Here is a 7935-nt window from a genome sequence, read left to right as displayed (position 1 = left end):
ATGATCATGCATATAAGTTTAGCCACATGATTGTTAGTTTTGTGCTATGGCATGTGTTGAGGGTGCATGGTTGTTATTTTTGTGATCCTGTGTTATGTTTTTGCTGAATTAACATGATAAAGTGTTTTGTGGCAAGCCCGGTCATATGGTTGTTAGTTTTATGAATCGTGGTCGAGTGTTATGTGTTTATTTGTGCTTATTTGCCTAATTGCATCTATTTAAAATTAATATGCAACTATATGGTTTAAGTGAAAATTGGTTACTGAGTGGTTGTACTCACCCCTCAATTCTCAATATTTTTAGGACCTAGCTCATCGGATCCAAGTTGCAAAAAACATATAGAGGCATTGTGGAGTAATCATATATATGTCTCTCTTTTGTTACTTTCATGTGTATTTGTTAATGTAATTTCCAGCTAGAATTTTTTGACATGATTCATGCAGTACTTGCATGATTTTGTGTAAAACCAGTGTATTTTATTCCCTACATTAGTGAGTTTTAGTTGTGAACCCATGAATAGGGCTAAAATACTTGTGCAAGTAGAAACATGTGTATTTTAAGAACTTTAAAATGAAATGGTTGATTTTGTACAACAATTCCTCCCCCTCTATGTTTTATGAAAATCAGGGTTGAGTGATGATTTTATAAAATAAGTGTTTTTGATTGTGTATCGTGCATTACACGAGTCCACAAGAGTCTATTGAGTATGATTGGATGGTTGGTGTGAGTTATTAGCATATATGGTTGAGTTAGGACACCCCATTTGAGAAATTTTGTGAAAAAGTGAACAAAATGGGTTTTAATGTCTAACTTTTTATAGAAAATGAGTCTGTATGAAACTAATATCATTAGCTAGAGTTGAGAGAAAGCTTCGTGTAAACATTAAAATCACCTCAATCAGACGTCAGATGAAGATTTAGGATGCGTTGAAAATTTGAGCCTTGTGCTGTCTAATGACAGCACTGATGTTGTCAAAATTCGTGCAATGCGCCACAATGCACAGTGTCTCACGCCACGACGCATGGCACAAAGAAGACACTTCACGATGCACATGCTGTAAGCCGCAGTGCACGTGATACTTTCTATACAAAATCTGTTTTAAGTTTTAAAACTCATAATTTTGGGTTCCAATTGATTTCCAAGCTTTCGCTTTACTTTTAAAAATTTAATTTGGACTTATTAAATCATGTTTGATATTTGAGTTGAGATTGGGATTCCTTTAAAAGAATTTAAAAAATTTCTTTTATAAAAACTTTACCATTTGGTAATCCTTTGAGAGTTAAACTCCGAGATTCCCATGATTTGGAGTAAATTACGATTTAACCTCAGAAAGGTTACATATCTATGTATCTATCCCTTGACTATTACTTTGATTTCACAACAATAAAATAAACTATAACAGACTAAGTATATAAATAAACTTAGAGTAAGCAAACTTGGATCAAGCCATAAGAAGCAATCTAAAGATATAAATAAATAGAAAATGAGAAACAATAAAAAAATCATAGCAATTTGTAGTACACCAAATGTTAGCAAATACCACAACAATATATTGGTGTTAATTTTGAATCTTTATAGACCTACAAATAATCTAGTGAAATTAGTCAAAGAGCAAAAATATTGAGGTATGCACACATAACTTCATATTTTATATAGAAGGCAAGGTGGACATAAACTTGTATAGACTTTTGAAATCTAATATCAATAAAATTTTGAAATAGAGAAAGATATCAGAGGTAATACAATTGAATCACTGAGGCAGCCACCACGTAAAACAAGAAGGTTCATATCAAATGAAGAATGTGTAGCCATTTGTAAGATTTTGTTACACTCAAGTCGTCAAGATAAATTGAACAGTATTACAACAAGAGAGATAAGTTCAGCATACTCAATTTCAATAGGAGTAACTCAATGCATTTGGTATCAAGTACATGGGATACAACTCATAAAAAGACAAACAAGTATGGCAAAAAGGGACCTAATGTGAATGTGCAACAAGTCATGGCAATCTGTGTACAATGAAGAACTACTTATTGGTGTCTTTCAAATGTGCTAAGGGTTAACAAGACATCACTAATCAAACTTAAAAAAAGGAGTTGTGAGGCACCATACTAGTGCAATCAAACTACATTTGAAGGAGTAAAACATGCTTGCTAAATTGAGGTGGTGCTTGTCCATACTAGAATAAGAAAGTATACCCAATGATCCAACTTTTCAATCTATGCATAACATAATCCATATTGATGAAAAATGGTTTTATATGATAAGAAAATTCTAGACCTACTATTTGGCAATGGGGGAGGAGCCACCGCATCAAACATGTAAAAACAAGAATTATGCTGGTAAGGTTATGTTCCTAGTTGCTATGGCTAGTCTTAGATTTGATTCATAAGGAAATGAAATTTTTTCTAGTCAGATTGGCTTATTTCCATTTGTTACAAAAGAGGCAGCGAGGAGAAAGAGTATGAACAAGAGTAGAGGTACAATGAAAACAAAACCAATCACTTTGATTACAAAAGAAGTAACAAAATCTTTTTTAATTGACAAAGTATTATTAGAAATCAGAGCCAAATGGCCAGTAAGTCATGTAAGTGAAACCATTTTTATTTAACAAGATAATGCTCCTTGTCACATTGATGATAGTGATGTGATTTTCATATGATAGTAAGTGATGGTGGGTTTGATATTCACTTGATTTCTCAACTCATAAATTCTCCTAATTTAAACATTTTGGAGCATAGTTATTTTAAAGCAATTCAAGCACTACAACATTAAGAAGCACCTAATACTATAGGTGACCTTGTCAAGGTTGTGGAGAAGCCATTTAAAGTTTATACATCCAAGCAATTGAACAGAATTTTCCCAACACTACATGCTACTATGATTGATGTTATGAAGGATAAAGGCTCAAACAAGTATAAGCAAAGCCATCTAAAGAAGGATGTGATGGAAAGAAGAGATGAATTGCTTAATTAACTTAAGGGTGATCCCTCTATAATGGAAGAAGTGTTGGAACACTTAGAAGAAGTGGATGGATGACAAAATAAATGGATGATTTAGATTAAAGGATGGATGTTTTTGCAAAACCTTCTATGTTTTTGTCATTAATATTTTGTGTTATAATTTTCATTTAAATTACAACACATAATATTAATAGTCAATATTTTGTAATGGATGCTATTAACAATCAAGCATTTCAACAAGCAATGGGTTGTAATAGATTATAAGACAAATTATATATATTCCATTTGTCTACTCCACAGCAAGAAGAAATGCCTAATTCACAACACCATTTTATAGTCACTAGTGGTTCTTACTCTTACATAAGCCATCTCACAAGTTTGACTGACTAACCAAAGACATGACCAAGTTCCTTGAGGATGCATTAAAAAGAGGGAAAATGACTTGTATTTTGTTCTCATTATTGCCTATTGCCCTCAGCTTTTCTTACCCAAGTGAATTAAGATTACTTAATCAGAATTGGATCTATATCTAATTTGTGTTGAATAATCACTAAGCACACACACTAGCTAGTTAGCTCCTACATAATCAATGTGTAAATGAATAGCCAAGGTTAAATATATAAATGCCCTTCTTGCAAAGATTTCAATAAAGGGCAATACTAATATTAGTATTATATATCATATTTTGTGCATTAATATCTTGTCTATCATTCTGTCTATATATCTTAGCATGCGGTTTAAACTTCATCTACACAATTTCATCTCAACTATGGACACACAAGCAATTATGAACATGGACAAAATAGAGATGCATATAGATCAAAAGTGCCTAAAATATCAATACATTCATCTATTGGACTGACCAAAATAAAAGATGAGCAACACACAACATTCAATTAAGTTAACATCCAGAATTTATCAGAATAAACTTGAATTCCATAATAACCAAATTACATAGAAGGCGTAGAATTTTTAGGCTAATCAAAGCATATAATGCAAAATGTCACACACAAATTACTTATGGTCTTTCTCTTCCTCGATTAGATATGCATAGTTTTCCTTTAGAAATGGAAACTTGTTCAGGTCAAATGGGTGGGCAATCTTTTTCTTTTTACTTGCTTTCCCGAACCCTACATCCTTGTTGCCGGTTGACTTCTTCACCTTCCTTAGTAGCATCTTCATTCAAATCAAAGCCATAAACTTTCTTTTGCCACACCACCTTGACCGAGTTTGAAGACCTAAGAGAAGAGTCGTTCAGACAAGATGCCCTTGAAATCTTCTAATTCAAAAAGGTTACCTCTCCAGAGAAGTTGAATGGGAGTAAATCTTCTTCCCCATCAAGAGAATCATTGATTATACACCCCAATAGCTCATCCCATGACAAATGCTCAAAATCCTTTTCCATTGAGCTTAAACGATGAAAATCCATCGACCAATCAAACAACAACTTCAACAGCAACACTCAAGCGGACGACAATGGAAAAGGAATGAGGGAAGAGGACAGATGATGAACAATAAGGCAAGACTCAAGAAAAACAGTGACAGAGGTGATTGACGAACAGACCAAAGACGATGAGAGATGGAGCCCAACTTGAGAGAGAGAGAGGGGGGGAAGCCGAAAGTGAAATGAGGAAGTGAGTCAAAAATGTTAAACGAGTAAGGGTATTGTGGAAAGTTCAATGCACAATCATCATGAGCCAGTGACTTATATTTTAGACCATGTATTGCTTTTAGAACATGACTAATAAAGCATACTAGAGAGAGTATAAGAAACACTAGATAACTCTTTAAAAAAAGAACTCATTTGGAACTTGGGATTATTATTTAGATAAAATATCCCAGAATATTTGTACAGATTGTTGGACGTAATTGGTCCATCTATCTACATATACATCCATCCTTGTCATTATTAAGAATCAGGCCATCTGTCCATTCAAAAACCCAAACCTTTGAGGAATGGTACAAGTCACATTCTCTCCAACTCTCTTAGCATTTTTTGTAATTGTTATCGGGAAATGATAAATTTATTATATTTTAATCTTAATTAAAGATTATATAATATTGATATGTGAATTAATTTTTACATAAAAACTTCTTTATAATTCAAATATTTTAATTTTAGTTACAAAAAATTATGTATAGTTTATAGGTGTATACAATTTAAAAAAAAATATTACATTTGATCCCTATAGTATTTTTTTTAAGAAAATATATTTTGAGTTTGGCTGTTTTTTTTCTTATTGGAACAACTGAAATAAATTTTCATGCTTTTAATATATTTTTATTTTATTATTATATTATCATGCATCAGACCTATCTTGTGAACACCTCACACTAACTTCATGACTTGGAATTATAAAAGCAAATTTTAGTAGAAGCTCAAAAGAGAGAAATAAAACTTGCATGGATATGGCCCGGAAAAAAATTTTCCCCTAGAAATGATCAAGTTGCTGCGTAGTGGGTTGATGAAACTCGAGCTCGGAACAAAATCAGCACACAACTCTCATGGCCTAAATGATTTGGCTACGAATTGACTTCACAGCCCACGAACTCAACAACGTAGTGATAACAGCTTAGCTTTCAATTCAAGGGTTACATAATACGCTTTTTGTTCTCTCTTATATAGCACAATCTGAGTTCAGGACCATTTCTATGTCTCCATTCTCGTCTCCTTTTGTTTTATCTTTGCTTTTTTCAGCCCAAGTCATTCTTTGAAAGCTCCGGGCTTGCGACCAAATCAGAACAGAATAATGGAAGCAGCTTCTGTTTGGGAGATTCATCAAGCGTTTGAGCCATTTATCCGTCCCAATTACACTTTCATCCATAGCCTACAAATAATTTAGGGTTTGATTGTAACTAAGGAAACAAGCATTCACTGCACTAGGCATATTTCATTTCACTGCGTTCCATTCACAACACATGAAAACTGGTCAATTTTTACACTTGGATGCTTTAATTTCCTCTGTTTTGTCTTCATTCTCTGTCTCCTCTGTTGCATGTCTGCAAATTGTCATCAAAGTGAAAACAAAGATAGGTCCATCTATCTATCACCAACCTCCTCTGCCAGTAATTGCTGTCTCTTCCCCTACCAGATTCTGCAGATTTTTCGAGCTTGCCCATCACTGCATTCTTGAAGTTAATGGCTTCCTGAACTTGCGAGCAAGACCTCTGCATCCGAACCCGCTCAAACTACTCCTACACTCCATCAACTCGTTCAGCAAAACCTCCTCTTCGGTTCTGGCCTCTGCTTTGGAGCACTGTGAGACCTCAATTTCGCCCTAAAAGACTGAGTATTCGCCATGTAATTCGGGAAATTCCCGTACTGCCGGCAAAATCCATCGCCGGCGCAAACGCTCCTGCAAGCCGTCGCCTGACAGCTAAAAGACCCGCAAGAACTGGTGAATCGAGGAGTGCTCTGTGCCGTGGACGACCTGCATTCTTCCGCTGTCAACCCCCAATCGGAGTCCTGCAGATTCCGGCGACAGTCCAGTATGGATAGGCGAGCAGGGGTACGACAACAAGGGACTGGAAGAGGAGAGGAAAGTGCTTGGAATTGTGAATCGTCACCAAAATCTGAAATTGAAGAAGTGTTGGTCCTCCGAGACCTCGATCTAGGCCTGCCAGTGTCTACTTCCAATATTTTGGGGCTTCCATCGAAGCTGTTAGAGTATTTATTGTTGCATCAAAAGAAGACATCCTTCTGCTTTGAACGGGAGCAGTATGCTCACTCCTAGTGTCGTCAAATCTCTCCTGCATAAGATTTTTCACGCCGCCATTTCACACCAAATTCACACAGATTAACAACAAACAATAATCTTAGGTTTCCAGAATCTGATTGTAGTTACCATAGATCTTCGCGCTCGAGCTTCAAATCTACAGGCTTCATTGTCTTGGCTCATAAGCCTACAGCTTTCTGAGACCTGACAGTGGCTTGGGCTCTGATAAGAGCTTGCATACTATGAAAGGTTGCTGTGGCTTGCTTCCTTACTAAATAGCCTTTCACAAGTGCTTGTAATTTCACCAATCCTTTCAAAGCTCTCAGTGCCTTTCTTGCCTGTTTACAGAAGTGAAAAAGCGTCGTCAAATTCCTGATCTGAAAACTGTTCCGTTTGAGAAAAGACAAAACACGCATGCTTACCAAGTATCCCCTGAATACTGTTTGAATCTTAACGGCAGCCCATCTCTCGTGTCCACCACCGCCAAACATGGTGCCTCTTCCATGGCTGGTCAGTCTAACCACGGCCACCGCAGCCTGAGCGGCTGCCACGGCGGCATCAGCGGCGGCAGCGGTGGCCGCAGCCACCGCAATGGCATGCTTGTTCTGCTGCTTCTCTGTTTCGGTGTAGATCGACTGAAGCCAAGCAGCTTCTGCAGGCGAGATGTTTGGCGGTATAGTGGTTGGATTGTGACATAAATCTCTGAGTTCTCCCTCTGAAACATGGGTTCTGTCTTTCTTTATCCCAAACAAGCTCTTCAACCACCGGGCGGCTCTTCCCATTTGCTCAGCAACAGATAAGAGAATACAGGGTCCTGAGAAATAGTGGAACCTACAAAAAACCAATCACGGCTTTTAGACAAAGCGAAAGGGTCTCTCTCTCAGCTTGCAGTTCACAATTTAGGCGTCTTTCCATTTCCCGGAACGTGGTGAATCGGCTAGTTAAAAATTTAAACCTCAAAGTAGAATTTTCTATTTTGCTTTTTTTTTCTTTTTGGTTTTGTCTTCGTACGAAACCAGGAAAACATGGGAAGAAAAAGAAAGGGTCTGCTTACGCCTCATGAAAAAAATCTGTATTACATGACAAAAGACAAGCCCATTGGATCATGCAGGCAGGTTAAGCCAGCTAGTTAAGTGAAGGATAATCACTTGGTGGCTTATAAAACTACGGAATTAATTTATCAGGGCATAATTATGAGAGAGAGAGTTACCTTGGCGAGATGAGATTAGATTCTCCAGGGAAAAGGAATTAAAAAG

At 36.4% G+C, this 7935-nt stretch overlaps 1 pseudogene; it reads right to left on the bottom strand.

Annotated features, from left to right (window-relative positions):
* Window positions 1-5935: 5935 nt before the first annotated feature.
* LOC129299970 (protein IQ-domain 26-like) lies at window positions 5936-7506 on the bottom strand (annotated as a pseudogene).
* Window positions 7507-7935: the final 429 nt, after the last annotated feature.

This window comes from Prosopis cineraria, unplaced genomic scaffold, assembly GCF_029017545.1.
Source record: "Prosopis cineraria cultivar Desert tree isolate PC_DT_omini unplaced genomic scaffold, ASM2901754v1 PC1370, whole genome shotgun sequence".
NCBI classification, from domain to species: Eukaryota; Viridiplantae; Streptophyta; class Magnoliopsida; order Fabales; family Fabaceae; genus Prosopis; species Prosopis cineraria.
This window is presented reverse-complemented; position numbering and strand designations above follow the sequence as displayed.